This window comes from Tamandua tetradactyla, chromosome 12 (genome assembly GCF_023851605.1).
Source record: "Tamandua tetradactyla isolate mTamTet1 chromosome 12, mTamTet1.pri, whole genome shotgun sequence".
Classification (NCBI taxonomy): Eukaryota; Metazoa; Chordata; class Mammalia; order Pilosa; family Myrmecophagidae; genus Tamandua; species Tamandua tetradactyla.
The window spans coordinates 42,099,376-42,117,610 of NC_135338.1; the positions used below are offsets into that span (position 1 = coordinate 42,099,376).

An 18,235-nucleotide genomic window follows, 5' to 3' on the forward strand; every position below is an offset into this window, starting at 1 on the left:
TGAAAAAGACTATTTGCATTATTTAATTCTTAATCTCTCCTCCAATTTCCCATTTATTTTAGCACACTTAATGACTTTAGATTTGTAAATAAAGCACAGAAATATCAATATCTGAATACTAGCAATAAGCTTCTTGCTTATTGAGAGAACGATTTGGGATATGACTGACGTCTGTCAGTATGGTGGAAAATTGACCTACTTTGTGTCTGTGTTTCCGAACACATATCTTGGAAGCAACAAACCTTGCATACTTCCTATCTCCAAGATTTGATGCAAGATTAAAAGTGATAATGAATTGAGATTTTGGTAGACAGATACACAATTTTATTAATTCAATATCTTACATTTCCTTACACTTACCTTCCTCTTAGGAATAAAAACAAGTAAGAACATATCTACAAAGATAAATTCATAATAACTGTCATATAAAAGGCTACAGATATATTGTTTTGTGAATATGATTTACTTAGGGATATGTATCCTAAATTTTGGAATTTTGGCTCTCTCAACACTATACCCATGTCTACAAATTGTAGTGCTATTTGGAGTAATCTACTATTGTATGGGCTAAAAGCAGTATGTGAGACTGGTGAGAAGTATGTTTTATATAGATAAGATGACTGCCTGGGAAGCCCTGCAAAGAAGCCAAAATAAACAAACCAAACAAATATATTCTTCCTACAATATGCAAATACTTGTTTCCTTCGAAAAATTAAAGACAGAAAGCAATTTCCTTTTGTAGATGAAGCATTTTGAAATTATACCGATTTACAATTTAGAACAAGCAATTTTCAGATCCTTTTGCAATAGCAGATTCAGCTATGCATTGTCTTGAGGAGAGGAGAAAACGAGTAGCAACATGAAAGACTACAAACCCTAACATGAGAGAAAACTTCTTAACTGCTCAATATCAGGGGCTAGCCAAGTATTAAGAAAGCTAATTTCAAATTAAAGGATAAAGACTAATAAAAGGTAGCTAAGGCAAGCTGGTGGTATCAGAGACTTTGAAGAAATGAATTCCATTGTTTGGACAAGAAGCTGCCCCTCAAAACTAACGCTTGGCAAGGACACCATCATTTAAAATATAGTATCGTATAAATTCATATCATTTTAAAAAATCATTGCAACCTTAAAACAATATCAAGTTTAAAGAATAAGAAGAAAAATAAAAACAAAAAATTAAAAAAACAAAAACAAAAAAACAACAGTAAGTTTATTCACACTGCTTTGTATTTAAAATCAGTTAGTACAAGTGTCAAATTTATATCCACACTCACAATACATGCACACTTATCTGGGGTGGAAAAACATTCTATGGAAAAAAAAGTTGCAAGAATGAATGTGCAAATCCATAGGACATTTTCCCTCAGAGTAAAATGAAAATAAATCTCTATTTGAAAACCCTTCAGGATTCCGAAAGGCCGATCTCCGGTATCTGTGGTGCAGTGAGGGGCTGGATGACTGCAGCACTCACTGCCAGCATCCTATGAATAATTATCTGTGTCCTGAGCGCTTGCTAGCATGACGCATCTTCATTTCATTAAGGGAAAGAAGGACAGGCTGGAATTGGCAGTGGCAGAATTCATTTATCACATTTTAGTGGAGAAGCAGCTCAGGAAGGGCAGCCTAATGAGATATTTCTAAAGAAATTAGCCAGCTTCTATTAAAGGGCCACCCCCTATCTGTCCATGGTGGTGATAGACAGCCAGTAACACAGTGCAGGGGGACCTCCCACCCCACCGCTCCTCTTTGCTTTGCTTCCTTGAGACACATGATCATTTTTGGATGATCTGTCATACAATTGCTTGAATGAAACATTATTAAAAAGTGATACCAAATTTTATCATGGAAAAAACAAAAGGACCTGATTTGATTTTCCTATCAATGGATTTAATTTATGAATAGAAATGTATCTGTATGCCCAGACCTGCCTAACGCTAATATCACTAAAACCACTCATATCTCAATTCCTTAAAATACAAATAGAAACTTATATCTCACTTTTGTTATTCTTGTTGTCATATTACTAACTTTAGTCTGGAGTAAATGCAACTAAAATTGTACTGATAGAGTGCCCTTGAAAACATGCCTAATGACAAAAATTGAATTTTGATTCAAACTCAATTTCCTAGGACTTAATACATGTAACAGTTGTATCAGCTGGTATCATAAATGTGCGTTCTCTGTCCACCTCTTACCCCCTATTGCTCCAAGGTGACCACCTTTAAGAAGATCTGAGGGCATCTTATAAATATGAATTAGTAATCGATGATGTGCCTTGCCTAACATTACAGTTCTTCTGTTTGGAAGGGAATTTTATGCTGGAGTTCTTAGTCAATAATTTTCATAAAATTGGTGATAGGGAGTGAAAAGTTAAGAATACTTGGGGAACACTTAGAATGTACAATTGACTCTACTCAGTGCTTTTATAAAGAGCAAGAGGCCATGATATTTATTGAGTACTTACTCTAGGCCAGATACTGTGACAGGCAGTGGAGAGATATTAGTGAACAAAGATCATGTCCTATGTGAACTTATTCCTTATGTAATATGCACACACAGCAAACGATTGAACAAGTAAATAAATATAAAGAATGTGTTGCAGGATAATTCACCATATAAACTTTACCCTGTTGTTTACATAATAGATATTGGGGTGCTTTCAAAATAAAAAAAAGTGTACAGTAAAAAATATTGTAGTCTGACCAGTGATCGATCAAAGGTATTGGCATGAATGAAATTTTAGTACATGAAGATGAAGAAAATTTTGAAAGCAAATAATGTTAAGTGGCTATATCAAGACTGAAAGAGGGCAAATACAACACTGTGAACAGTTTCAAAGGCAAAACAGGTATATTGAATGTTGAAAAAAAAAGAAAAGTTCCTGAGGCAAGAAATCAGAGAGACAGAAAAACTGGCAAGAGAGAGCAGTGACATTGGCAGAAATATGTTGGATAGATTCAAACAAAAAATGAACAGCATAACTAGGAAACAGAAGGTTACAATAAGCAAAGCTGAAAATGTGTTAGGTAGGAGTTAAAAATTTGGATTGCTGCCTTATCAGGTCTCCATCTGTTGTCCAAACTTCACAGAATCCCAATAACCCCTAAATTGACATCTTTTTTCTTACAAAATGCAAAGTATTTATGGGTCACTACCGAATGTTCAGTGTTATCCAATAGGTTAGCCCCTAGCCACATGTGGCTTTTTAATTTTTAAATAAAAAATTAAAAATGGAAACTTCGGTCATATTAGCCAAATTGCTTTCCATGTCTATGGTTAGAAATTCTAATAGTGGACAATGCAGAAAGTATACAATATCTCTACCTTTGCAGAATGTTCCTTTGGAGAACATTATTCTAGAAAGACTGGATTGAATTGTGAACCTCAATTTGGACATCTGTCTTGGTCTTGGTCCTGGTCCACATTTTGTTGGGTGTGGACCCCCTAAAATATGATCTTCTCAAGATGTTACTTCACTGTAAGGTGTACCCCAACTGAATCAGGCTGGGTTTGAATTCAGATAACTAGAGTCCTCTATAAACAGAGTTAAACAGAGGAAGAAGTCACAGGGAATATCCAAAAGCCCGAAGTTAATGGAACCTAGAGGAGAAAGGAGAAGACATTCCATTTGCATTGCCTTGTGACAAAAAAGCCAATGTACCTCAAAGATTGCCAGCCAGCCCGAAGTGTCAACCCTGATAGGAAGAAAGATTTTTGGTCTCCGAAACTATGAGCCAATCAATTCCTGTTGCTAAGTCAATCCATTGTGTGCTATTTATTTTAGCAGTTAGGAAATTAAAACTGATGTCTCAATGTGCCTTTCACAGTGTAGGGATTTAGTGAATATCTGTGGAATGAGTGTTGAATAAATGAAATGCACACTCACCAAACACCACCTCCTCAGAGATCAGACCGGGACAGTTCCTCAATAATAAGCTCTTTTTGCCTGTTGTATTTCTCGTTCATATAATTTATAACGATGTACTTGACAATTAGTTGTTTTATTAATATTTAATATTTCCTACCTTTTAACATTATTAAGTACATGAATTGTATTGATTTAATGATTGGATTAAAATGGTGTAGGAAAGACCGGCATATCCTTATGAAATCAAACATCACTCCACATAATTTTGATGCAGCTAATAATGTACCCCAGAAACACTTAAGCCATATCAAGGAGCAGCAAGACACCCAAGACTCTATCCAACTCTAGATTCTAAAGACTCTTTGATGCATGAAGCACTTCAATGGGGAGGTAAGACAGGCTTGGACCTATTTTGTTGTCCTGAGTCCCAGTGAAGCCCAGGTAGTCCCTGACTAGAAGTTGAATGTCCACACGGTAGAGGTTAGTGTTAGGAAGACAAGAATGAGGCAAGGAATCAGGGGAATTCTGTCCATATGGTGACCACTTGGTGCTAGAAGTATCCTGCAGTTATCCTGTGTGATGACTAATCACTGAGGAACAAGTTGTGACTCACCTTGGTGCTATGTTGAGTAGAGAGATTCTCAGCCACACCAGGACTCTTCAGGTTATGACACCTTTTCCCTGTGGTCACATGGAGGGAAGCAGTGAGGGATCTGGTTGGGGAGCTTCAGCACAGCTCACCCTACCGCGAAAAGAGGTAAATGTTCCTGTCAGGGAAAAAAAAAAAGAGAAGGAGGAAGAGGAAGAGGAATATTTCTGTGGAAGTACCATAAGAAAAAGACTAGAAAAATGGATGGAATCATATTATCCCTGGTTTGGAGTAGGATCACCAACTGAGAATTTGTTAGAAATGCAAATTCCTATGACTCAGAGGTTGGAATTCAGTACGTTGCATGTGAACAAGTTCCCACGTGATTCTGAGGAGTGGTAAAGATTGAGTACCACCAGGTTAGAATAAGGTGAGATGCTGCCACACTCCTGCCCACATTGAATTCTGCATCAGAGCTTAGTGGTGGAGAACATGTACTTCATTTCTGTTCTCACCATGTGCTGAAGGACTCATTTATTAGCATGTTCTGGAGGAGAGACCATTCCTTAGCATCAAATTCAAAGTCATCCAGATCCCTATGCTTTTCCAAGACTGAGCTTAAAGGGAAGAGCTTCTGGGATATGGGACGTTTTCTGGTGTATGGGGACAGCCTTTCCAGGGCTCCTAGAACTGGTTCTAGGAGCATTGGACCAGGACATATTTGAGCAACTGGCACCTTGAAGACTGGTAAACAGTATTTCCCCTGTCACTACAATGATCTTCTTTCTGATCCAGCCTCCTTTGTTAAGCCCATAAATTCAAATATTTGTAACATGCCACCCTCTGAAAACCAGCTCTTCAGCTACTGTTAGGGATTTCAGATGCTATTTTGTTCCTGTTTCTCTTAAACTGTTAAGTAGCTGGCCTTCTTTTCATGAAAGAAGAAAACCAAATCCAAAAGAAAACACATTAAAATTCTAATTTACTTTTTGGTGTGAGGTAGTTTTCTAGAACACCCTCTGCTACATTTCAAATTCTCAAATATTCATATTTAAAAGAATCACTTTTGCCTTCCATCCTATTCTGATATGTAAGAATACGTGACTTTCACTTTTTCATGACCATATTCAGGAAATAAAATTATAGAGCCTGCCTTGGTTATACATTCCGTTCTGGAAATTAATCCTATCTTACATGATTTTCACTTTTTCATGACCATATTCAGGAAATAAAATTATAGAGCCTGACTTGGTTATACATTCCATTCTGGAAATTAATCCTAGCTAACCAATACTCCTAATCCTAATAGCTTTCCTTCTATCCTCTTAGTACTCAGTGGAGAAGGGAATCAGCTGGTCAGCATCTTGCATAAGATTACCCTTGGCATTCTGACTCACTTTTAACAGCAGAACAGTTTAATCATTAACTGTAGGGGATTGTGGGGTTAGGGATGGCACTACAGAAAATTTCCAGGGCAGATGATTATTATCTCTTGACAATGATAATCACATGGGAAGATGATCATGACCACAATTGCACAGTGGGCTTCAAATGGACATAAGCAACTCCTCTGAGAAAAACAAAACTGATACCCTCCACTGAGAGAGCCTTCCACATTGTAGCAGCCTCATTGAGCCAACATAAACTTTGTTTTCAAATTATTCCAACTTTCAAAATGTGATAGTCTCTCGCTATAATTTAAAGAAGAAAAGACAGCAGTCCAAGTTCATTTCTGATATGCCTGTGATGTCATTGCTATTCATGAGCCTGCTCCAATAGAATGCGAAGTCATTTAAAGTATGTGCAGTGTTTTAAAGCTCCTTCAAACAAGATCTCTTAAATTATCAGAATGTTTTCTTTATTTCCTCTATTAGTTTTCAAAGAAAATTCATGTTCAAAAGAAGACCCTAGAGTTTATGAAATCCTTTGGTATCAAAAAAAATTAAATTTGTCCTCATTGAATTGTATTTATAAAGGAAGAAAGAAGGATTGAGAAAGATTTAAGAGATTTGCAAAGAGGTAGAAATAAAAAGAGGGAAAGTGAAATAGTAGGATCATCAATGGTTACTAAACCATTGGGTAAAAAGATAAGGAGTAAAATGGTCAAAAGTGTCAAAATCTCTTGATAATTGCAAAATCTCTTGATAATTGCAAAAGGAAAATATAACTTAAAAATAAAGAGATGTGATGTGATGACATCAGGAACATTGGTATCACTAAGAACCTAAATCCTCATGGCCTCCAATGTGTTGGAACAAGAAGTTCACAGCAAAACTATAAATTATTTTTGCCCAAAATATGTAACATGGACTTTGTCAAACCTTGAGACCTAATATCAATTGCACAGGAAATGTCAAACCTAGAAGAACAAGTTACATGACATAATGAAATAATTAGGCAGATCCAGAATATGGATTCTATAAAACAACTGCCCTAGTTTCTTCAAAGAATTAATGTCAGGTGGTAGGTGGAATAATTGCCCAGCAAAATGTCCACATCCTAATGCCTGGAATCTATGAATGCTACCTTATATGGAAAAAGGGACTTCCTATATGTGATTCTGTTAAGGGCCTTGAGATGGGGAGATTATCCAGGACTGTCTGGACAGGCCCTACATGTAATCACAGATGTCCTTATAAAGGGAGGCAGATGCCGATTTGATGCCAGTAGAAGTGAAGATGATGTGACTGAAGCATAGACTGGAGTGAAGTGGCCAGGAGCCAAGGAATACTGGCAGCACCTAGCAGTGGAGGAGGCAAGCTACAGACTTTCTCCTGGAGCCTGCAGAATGAATTCAATCCTGATGACACCTTGATTTTAACCACCTAGGACTCATTTTGGACTTTTGAACTCCAGAATTGTAACAGATTAAATTTATATGTTTCGAGCCACAAAGTTTGTGGTAAATTTTTATAGCAGCAGCAGGAACCTAAATACATTCACAAGAACACTAATAATAATAATGAAGTAGTGGGGAGTGGTGCACTTCTATCTTAGAGGAAATTAAAGAGCTGCTACAATTAAATGCAGTGCCTGAACCCTGATAGGCATCCTGATTTATGAAACACAGTTTTTGAAATAATTGAGAATTCGAATGTGGATGAGATAGCAAGTGATAATGGAAAATTATCGTCACATTTTGTTATCCTGAGAGATACATTCTGAAATATTTTGAGACAAAATATAATGATTTCTGTACCTTATTTTCAAATTGAAAAAAAAATTCTGTGCATGCATACAGAATGACTGATAAAATAAATATGATTGTCTAAGTTTGCCAGCCTGTTATAACAAAGCATCACAGACTAGTTGGCTTAAACAACAGAAATTCATGATCTCATAGTCCTGTAGACTAGAAGTCTGAAGTCAAGGTGTTAGCAGGGCTATGCTTCCTCTTAAAGGGGAGAACCCATTCTTTGCCTCTCTTTTGGCTTTTGGGTGGCTAGCAATCCTGGGTGGTGTTGGCTTATGGCAGTATAACAATCTCTGCCTCTGTCACATGGCTGTCTCTCTCTCTCTCTATCTCACCATCTGCGACAATTTTGTCTCCATATCAGGACAATACCTATAGTATTAGATTAGGTCCCCCCTAATTCAATATGGCTTCACTTTGACTAATCTGGCTTCACTTTGATTAGTTGTTTGGTGATTTGTTTATTGTACTATATATATATGCGTGTATGCTGTATGGTGGGGTCACATTTCATTCTTTTTTCTTGGGAGTATCCCATTATTGCAGCACCATTTGTTGAATTGTTGTTGTTGTTGCTTGTTTTTTTTGGTTTCCTTTTTGTTTGTCTGCTCGTTTGTTTTGAGAAGTACATGGGCTGGGAATTGAACCCGGGTCTCCTGTGTGGCAGGAGAGGATTCTACCACTGAACCACCCACGCGCCCCCTATTGTACAATATATTGTACAACTATTATTATAATTATTTTTTTAACATGGGCAGGCACCAGGAATCGAACCCGGGTCCTCTGGCATGGCAGGCAAGCATTCTTGCCTGCTGAGCCACCGTGGCCTGCCCTGTACAATTATTTTGTTTTAAGTAAATGTTTGAAGCTTTTCTTAATAAAAACTTTTAGAAAAATTCTATAATCAAAATACATACACACATTTTTGAAAGAGCTTATCAGTTAAAATACATTTGTTTGAAAATGCCCCTGTATTAATTTGAGTGAATTAACTGCTGTAATTCAAAAGCCTCACATTTTAATAGCTGAACAAAATTAATTTGATTTATCATGCATGCAGCATGTCCAGTGGTTTCCTGGGTCTAGAAGGTCTTCTGGGCAGCTCACCTGCAAGTGATAACACAGATTTCTTATGTTTTCCAACTTGTGTTTCCACCAAATTCATGTTTTTTATACTTGGTGACAGGGGCCAGGAGAAATCAAGGATCTCATAGGAAGTTTCCCATGGGTATGGCCTGGAAGGGTGGCCTCTCATTTTGGCCTATATTCCACTGGCTATAACTTAGTCATAGTGTTGAATCTAACATGATCAAAGTTTAGTATTGTAATCCAGCTGCATTTTCAGAAGAAACAACTTCACTTACATCCAGCAGTCACTACCACATCCCCATCAGTGTAATGCCAAAATCTTGCTCAGGGAAATGTGTTAGCAAAATCTAAACTGCCTAAAGCATTTTATTGGTGACAAATTTAAAATAAAATCATGGGTTGAAGACATCAAAATAGTACCACTGTAAATTCTTATTAATGCTTTATTTCTTATTTATTTCCTGAGAGTGTAAAAATTATTGAATCAGTTAATAATATGACATCATTTTATAAGCATGCTTGTAATGCACACGCACACACACACACACACACTCTCTCTTGCAAATACTGACAACAAAAAAAAAGGAAACAAATTTTTAGACTGTCCAAAACATTTTTCTAAAATCAAGTAAATGTAGCCATATTTTTCTAATAGTCTGCAGAGTATTTGATAAGCTAGCCCTGTATTCCTGTCACCACATATTTTTTCCTGGCACCTATTTTTGTGACTTAATATAATCTCAGGCATTCATCCCTTTATTCATTTGTTGAAATATTTATTAAGAATCTGCAGTTAAGCACTATAGTAGGAGCCTTGTGAAAACAGGAACTTTGTCATTTTTCCCTAAGACTTAGTTAGGAGGGATTTAGGCTGTAAGAATAAGGAAACAGACATCATAAAACTTTTAGGTGTTTTCACAGAACAGGAATGAGAATTTTCAGTTCTACTGGAATGGCAAGAGGTCAAGACACTTTCTATATCAAAGTGGTGACACTGGACCGGAGGTTTAAAAATGAACAGATATACTCTAGACTAGCCAACGGAGAAGGCACTGGCATGAAGTATCTGCTATGGAGAAGTCTTGGTACTCTTTTCTTAGGAAGTTTTTCTAGAAATAATTTTTTAATAGTTTCTGGGCACCATCTATAACATTTGCTATTCTTGTTTTACCATGAGGAAATCTAAGACTCCAGGAAATTAGGAAAACTGGTCAAGGGCAAACAGCTATTAAATATTGAAGAGGAATTTGGACTTTCAGCTGTCTCAATCTGAAAGATGTGCCCTTTTCTTCATATCAAAGGTATCTCTGATAATATACAAGTTTATTATGTAGAGAGAAAGAGTGGACAGTGAGTGCCATTTGTTAAGTAAATGCAAGAAGGAAAATGTTTAACTCACATAAATTGATCTATATTGTCTTGAAATTTATATTAAAAATGCACTGTATTTGTAAGCTGAATGAGTGTGGGCCTTTATCCAATGTTATAATATTACTGGTCTTTCAACTTTGCAAAGTCATTGAAGAGAATGATAAGCTTAGAAAATGCTGTGGATGTGAAGACTGAGGGTCCAAACTATTGCTATAAGGAGGAGAGAATATATTAGTTCATGCAGCTTTTCTTGTTTTTAATAATATTGAAGCAGTGTAAGCACTAAGCAGAATTTTCTGACTTGTCCAAGTATATCTGAAAATATTATAAGCACATACACACAGGCACCTGTGTACATTTTTGTCAATGCTTCCTGGGGTCCTATTCTCAAAATGCAGCAGAATTAATTAAATGTCCTTCAGACTGAGGGACAAAATTCACACATTTGTCTGAGTATCACTGAGTCCTATGAAGAGTTGCTGTCACTGGTTGCTTCATGGTTTATGCATTGATCAAATATTTATGATCATTTCTTTAATAATGAGGTTTTCCTATTTGAAGAAGGTTTCTAACAACAACCTTCACACCAACATTTTGGAAATTCTTGACATCTTAGAGAGGAACTGGACTTAAGAGGGTCATGTGGCATATGCAGTAATTTCCATACTTTCTTCCAATCATTCTCAGGTTCTAAAGACCATGAGGTACTGGTTTGACTAAAATCCAGCCAGTTCGCTCTTTGAAAACTTTGCTAATGGCATGTCTTTTCCTGTCTCATTTGTAATCTTTATTACTTTCTTTTTAGATTTACCTCAGAAGTAGATGTGCTAAAGCAGTGGAATCAACATAAAATCTGAGCAGGGGTCTCAACTGCAGATGAGACCTGGGGAAGCATGACGTGTGCTCACATTTGTGTTCACAGAGTGCTCACACCCACAGGGCTGCTGGCCCAATTTCCAACCAAGAACAGTAAGCAAGGACTTTCCAGAAGCCCAAATATTCAATCTATGACAAGTGCTGAATTCAAAAGCATTTATTGTGATAAAGACAGCTTTTAAGGGTATTAAAATGAAGAAAAGACTTTTTTTGAAGTAACAAACAAGCAATCGAACAAACTGCAACAGAAATGAAAATGGAACCCTTTTTAACACTCGTTTAACTTTCATATAATTTTCAGTGTGCTAAAATGTGTAAAAGTTATTAATGAGCTGAATCTTTCTACAGTATTTTTTTTCTACCTAGTTATTAATCATTTAAAAGACGTGGGAACTTATCCTGTGAGAGTCTTAAAACCAATTCTTTCTTCTTTCTGTTCTTGGCATGTGGTCAGAGAAAATGTCAGTCAGGATGTAATGTGAATAAAAAGTAATATAAATTATTGTAAGTGCGAACTTATAGAGGAGAAAGAAGGAAGCCATTATCAACTTTTTGTAATGAAAATATATGACTAAAATAATGGGAAAGTGCAGAATCTAGAGAGACAACTACCAGGAGTAAACACAATTAATAATTTAGGTGCATGTCATATAGTCCCATAAAACTCACTAAGAAGCATGCCATATCATTTAGAGCAATTTGTTTTCTGATAGCTACTGATGGAACAAACTATCCATTCCTCTCAAATGCTCAAGGATTCTTAAATTTAAAACAAGTTTATAGTTTGCCTTATCTCTTTTTTCTTGCTTATTTTCATCACCAAGGAAACAACCTCATGTAAAGGTGTAAAGATCCACTGTCGTTGGCTCTCAGATTATATTAATTTCAGTTTGAATGTAATTGTTGATATACTATGTTGAGGACTGAATCATGTTCCTCACCAAAAAGCGTGTTCATGTCCCAATCTCTAGCCCTGTGGATGTGAACTCCTTTGTAAATTAGACCATTGAAGATGCTTAACCAGTTAAAGTGTGCCCAAACTTAGAATAGAATAATAATATTACTATTCCAATATGATTGAAGTTCTTCTTAGCAAAAGAAATTGGACGTGGGAAAAGCCATGTCCAATATTACCTAAGCTGATAAATTGCATGATGTTCTAGCAGTTGAGAAACGAAAACACTCTCTTTTGTGAGAGGCCATTTTCCTCTGTAGTTTATGAATGTCTCCTTCTTGGATTTATTTTTCAAGAATTATTTTTTCTGAAAAAAATTAAAGCTGTATTTGTTACCTCCTTGACTAGCAATATGTTAATCTAGAACTCTGTAAGAGAAAAATTATTTATACTACAATCTTATCTCTAGGGAGCTATGATTTAACAAACAAAATTTTATAAGATTATGGAAATATGGGAGTGACAATTTCACAATCAATGGTTCATAATCTTGGACACCTGTTGCCTAAACTTCAATGCAGAGAAATCCTTGAGTTTAACTTTTTGTCTTATTAAAGAAAAAGATCAATCAGTAACTAGAAATGGTGCTATCTTACAGTTAACTTTTTTTTTTCCTCTGGGGGAAGCTCTTCTTCCTTAAAAATAACTTATTAGGCCTGGTCTGGATTTTCAATACAATCACAGCAAACACATATGAAAAATATATAAACCTAAAATTATTAAAATGTCCTGTCCCTTTTCATCTGAATGATAAAATATGTCTATTGATCTATGTAATAGCCAGGAAGAAAGTTTAGGAATGGGCAGAATTCTGTGGTTTCAAGGAATAGGAAAAACTGGGAACTATATATATGTCCATCTACCCAATAGTAGAATGGATAAATATAGTTATATATTCAAAATGGAATCTTATACAGGAGTTTAAATAAATAGTAAAACACTACCCAACATATGGATGAAATTTCAGACATAATGTTAAACAAAAAAAGCTAGTTCCCAAAGAAGATATAGTTCTGTTACAGTTTGCCAAAGCTACCAGAAATGGAATGGCTTTTAAGAAGGGAATTAATTAAGTTGCAAGTTGTAGTTCTGAAGCCATAGAAACGTCCAAACTAAGGTATACTGAAAAAGACACCTTAGCTCCAAATAAAGGGCTGATGAATTTTGGGGTTTCTTTCTCAGCTGGGAAAAGATATGGTGATACTTGCTGGCTTTCACTTTTCATTTCATAAGGCTTCCCTGTGTATGTTTTCCTTCTGCATCTCCAAAAGTTTCTGACTGTGTGGGCTCTATTGGCCTTAAACATTTTTTTCCAAAATGGCTCCCTCTTAATGGGCTCCAGTAAGCAACCCAACCTTGAATAGATGGAGACACATCTCCAAGGAAACCATCTAATCAAATTTACCACCCATAGCTGGTGGGTCACATTTCCATGAAAACAGTAAAAAAAGAGATCCCACCCAGCAATACTGAATGAGGATTTAAGAACATGACTTTTCTGGGGGTATAAGACAATTTCAAATCAGCATATGCTATGCTTTGGACCCTCAAAAGACATATGCTTTCCAAATGCAAAATACATTCATTCCATCACAACGTCACAAAGCCTTAAGCCATTTCAGTAAAAATACAAGGTCAGAAACAGTATGAAATCTCATCAAAGTCAGCTACAGGCATGGTCTGTCCTATAAAAATTCTTCTCTGCTATGGACCTGCAAAACTCAGAAGAAGCTATCTGCTGCTAATATACAAAGGAGAGACAGTCACAGAATACATGTTTCCATTTCTATAAGAAGAAATTGGAAGGAACACAGTGGTCACCAGACCCAAACAGTTCCAAAAACTTGCAGGGCAAACTTCATTAGACTTCAAACTCTAAGAGTCATTTATCTTCAGGGCCTTAGAAAGCAACAGTTACACCCTTTCCAAGGGCCTACAAAGTGATCCAGCTCACTCCAAATGCTGGTGTGAGAATTGCAACCTTAGAAGACACTGGGGAGACCATTTTTTCTTGGCTTCAGGCTCTCCAAACATGATGGCTTCTCTGTCATCTCTGGGGCTCATACTCCACCCCTCAGAACAGTGTGGTGGCAGCAAGGCTCTCCCAATCCCCAAGGAAAGTGCTCCACCTCTCTGAGGTCTGAGGCACAAATATTCCTGAAGATGGGGGTGGAAGGCCCACCCTATGACTTCAGGGCAAACTCACCCTCTCCAAGTGCTTGGGTGGGTCCACTCTCTTGGCTTGAGGTTTCTTGGCTCTAGACTTTAACTTCCATGGCTCTGCTTCTGAAGCTATTTTTCCCTTTAAATTGTCCCTTTTTTGTCCATTTTGGTCCATGCTGGCAGTGGTTCTGTTTATACAGTTCCCACAGCATTCTTGTTGGTTTTCTCTGCAATATGCTGGAATCATAACCATCAGACAATAGAACTTTCCACAATTTTTTCCTGGATAACTCCATCCCCAATCCTGGCTTTATCTGAAAAGGCTGACTGATTCCCTGTTTGGTTAGATTCTCATGTGGGGCATTGTTCTCTGGAGTCCCCCCTTTTGGAAGCCCAGAATTTTCTGGACTATGAATTTCTGGTTTCTTTATACTCAAGGGTTCAGTTCTCAGCTTATCTCTTTCCTGTCCCATTTCACTCTGAGCTGCAAGGAGAAACCAGGCTGTACTTCCCACATTTAATTAGGCAATTTCTTCTGCTAAATACCCCAGTTTGTGGCTTTTAAAATCTACCTTCTATTCAAAACTAGTAGTCAATTTTGTCAGATTATTTGCTACTTTAAAATAAAGATTGCTTTACTTCCAGTTTGAAATAACACGTGCATTTTTGTCTAAGGCCTTACCAGAGGTATCTTTAGAGTCCAGATTTCTACCAACAGTCTCATCAAGGTATTCTAGGCCTTCTCTATCACATTTTCTCATAACTCTTCAAGAATTTTTTCCTTATTTATTTCAAAAGCCGTTCCATTGTGTTTGGTATTTGCAAACTGCAGTAGCAGCCCGCTTCTCCGGTATCAAAATCTGTTTTAGTTTGCAAAAGTTACCAGAATGCAATATACTAGAAATGGAATGGTTTTTAAAAGGGGAATTTATTAACTTGCAAGCTTACAGTTCTAAGACCATAGATATGTCCAAACTCAGAAACCCAAAGAAAGGGCAGATGAAGTTTGGGGTTTCTCTCTCTTCTGGGAAAGCACATGGCAATATCTGCTAGCCTTCTATTCCATTTGATAAGCTTTCCCCAGGTGTGTTTTTCTTCTGCGTCTCCAAAGGTCTCTGGTTGTGTGGGTTCTATTGGCTCTAAAGTTTTTTCCAAAATGGTTCTGATCCAATTTATGTAAAACACAATAACTAATCTATGTTTTCAAAAATCAGGATAGTGTTTATTCTTGAGGGGGTGGCTAAACCTGGAAAGGGAAAACAAAGGATGAAAACAGTGGGATTTTTGTGTTGCTTATAATTTTTTTTGTTTCTTGTTCTAGGTGCTTGTTATTCAGGTATACCCAGTGTGCAAAAATGGCATATTCATGATATGGAAACCATTCTGTATGCATATTGTTCTAGATTAAACAAGGACTCATTCTTTGTTACTTCTCCCATTGAGAGACAGAGTCTATTTCGGCTCCTCTTGCATTTGGGCTAGGCTTAGTGACTTGATTGATCAATATAATATATAATAGCTAACATTCCCAAGATTTCTAAGGCTAGGTCGTAAAAAGCCTTACAGCTTCTGTCTGAGCTTATTGGAAAACTCCCTCTTGGGGTCCTGAGCCAAGTTTTAATTTATCCTGAGGTTGCCATGAGGCGAAGAAACCCTCATGGAAGGGAAGAATCTGCGAGTAGGCACCAGACATGTGAGTGAAGCTGTTTTGGAGCCTCAAGATAAAACCATCTGTAGGCTGATTTTCATTGAGTGACTCTATTGAGGTCACATAAAAAATACCGCCCCAGCTGATTCCTGCCCAAATCCCTACCCCACGAAATATGGTATATGATAAAATACTTGTTAGTGTAAGTTAAATTTGGAGGAATTGAAAGTCCCAGACTTGGGCAGAGGTTGGAGATGAGAAAAAGAGACAGAGACATGGCACTGGCATTGGAGAAAGAAGGTTTATTAGCAGAGGAGCAGCAGGGAAAGCTGACTCAAGAAATCAACTCTCACCCCCCCTAAATCTGAGTAAGGATTTTTAAAGGGGGGTTGGAGGTAGCTTTAGGTGGATTTCTCATAGGTGGGTTTTTGAGAGTTGACTGTTTTCCATTGGTGAGGTTAAAAGTTGAAATACTGCTTTTGTTCTGCAAGGTTGTAATTGTCAGAGGGGAGGGATTTGGGCAAGGGAATTTACTGCGCACTGGGAGGTTGTAGCTGCCCAAGGGCAGATGTTTATACAAGGGGGAGTCACTAGAATGCAACTGCTGGAGGGGCTGGAGAGCCTCAAGACATTGATACTCCGTGGGGACCCTTTTCATTCTTGCCTGTTGCCCTAGCTCAGCTCTCACAGGCACTTTGATACAAAAGCAATAGATAATTGAAACACATTATACTTCAATAAAACATTTTTTTAAATCTCAAGAAAGAAATTTATGATCTTTTTTCAAGAAAACTGCCCTTTAACAGATGAAGACTGCTTATTTACAGGCTGCTAAAAAGCTCCTAACTGAAAATACATGTAATCCATTGAAACTACTTTGGAAGCTAAGACATAGGCTTAGTGATTATTAGAATTATATTGTCTCCAATTGCAGAAATGCAAGTTATTTGATCTATATTTTTGACAATACTTACGATAAAAAGTCCAAATTCAATACATTTCCAACCACATGTGGAAGATATCACTGGAATAATCACATTTGAACTATTGAGTTTTTATACCATACTAGATCACAAACTTTGGACAATTTAGCAACAGTTGATATATATATTTTTTGATTTGGCATTATGATTTTCTTACCTTTTGAAGGCCTAGGTATGCTTTATTTGGTCAAAATGGTTCTATCAGTTTAAAAATATTGATGTAATCAGCCTTTGATGGTTGATGTAATCAGCCCTCTATTCCTTAACTTTCATTTAAAAATACGGCAAACTTTAATATTGTTTTCTGTAGTAAAAGCTTCTTTTACTTATCTGTAAGAAAAATAGCTTCCTTTTACCAATTTGTCTTTTTTTCTTATCAGGAAATTGCATTTTTAGACATTATTATCTAAGAATACAATATTTCAAATTTAGCATATTATTAAACAGTATAAAAGGATACATGAACTAATGAACTTTCTGTTCATGTAGTCATAGAATGTAAACGACTTTCAACAATTTAGTTCTTTTGTAGTCTCAAAGATAGAATGGAAAATGATCTTCAAGAAAAAAATGTAACTACTGGCTGTTATCCTGCTGTTTGGTCTACATGTCCTACACTTCCTGAGAGTCTGAATTGGTGCTTTTGCTTCCTCATTGCAACTGAATTAAATTCCAGATGCTCACAGATGGTAATTCTACAAAGTTAATTAAAACTCAAGTTTTATTTCCCCAAAACAAGAAAATTGAGTAAGCCTTACTCAGAAAAAAATGCCATGTTTTCTCTCTCTCATTTCCGACTTTCCAGAGAACTTTGGGTATCATGGACATGGAAAAACAATTTTCCTTTATCACTACATGAGAATGAAATAGAATTCCAGGTCATTAACCTAAACACAGTCAAATTCAAGTGACGCAAACACTTGCAGGTTGTCTATTCTGTGCCTGGTATATTGTAATGTTGGTTTAACCCAGGTGTAAAAGAATATTATAAGAAGAAGTGAAAACTACAGGCTTTTTTCAGATAGTATGTATTAAGCAGTAATATTCTGAGAATGATATATATTTTATATTAGTTTTGTAAGTGTGTTGTGTGGGGAAAATTTTACTTTCACTTCAAAAACACCAAAACAAAATTATTTGATTAGTCTATAGGTATTTATTCTGGATTTAGGCTTTTAGATTTTTGTTTTCATTATCTTGAAGACCCATATTATGAAAAGGATCCTTTTTCATTCTTTTTCCATTCCTTTTTAATTTCTACTTCTTGTATTCAGTGTTTGATTCACTTTGAGTTAATTTTTGTATAGTGTGTAAGGTAAGGATCCTCTTTTCATTTTTTAGTACGTTTTTTATTTTGTCTATAGCATCTTTAATCTCTTTGAGATCTACTATTTTTCTAATTATTCTTTCAGATTCCTATTTATGCTCTTATAGTGTCTTTTTGGTCTCCTTTATGTCATCAGCCATCCCACTTATTTTATTTAGTAGAGTTGTATG

The 18,235-nt window shown here is 36.4% G+C and overlaps 1 long non-coding RNA gene across 3 annotated transcripts in view; it reads left to right on the plus strand.

Moving 5' to 3' along the window:
- The window catches only part of LOC143652083 (uncharacterized), a 64,811-nt gene extending 53,522 nt beyond the window's left edge, over positions 1–11,289 (plus strand). For all 3 annotated transcript variants that reach the window (XR_013160401.1, XR_013160400.1, XR_013160402.1), the window contains 2 exons: positions 9,920–10,043; positions 10,919–11,289. This is a non-coding gene — a long non-coding RNA (uncharacterized LOC143652083). The remainder of the gene's footprint in view (positions 1–9,919; positions 10,044–10,918) is intronic.
- Positions 11,290–18,235: the final 6,946 nt, after the last annotated feature.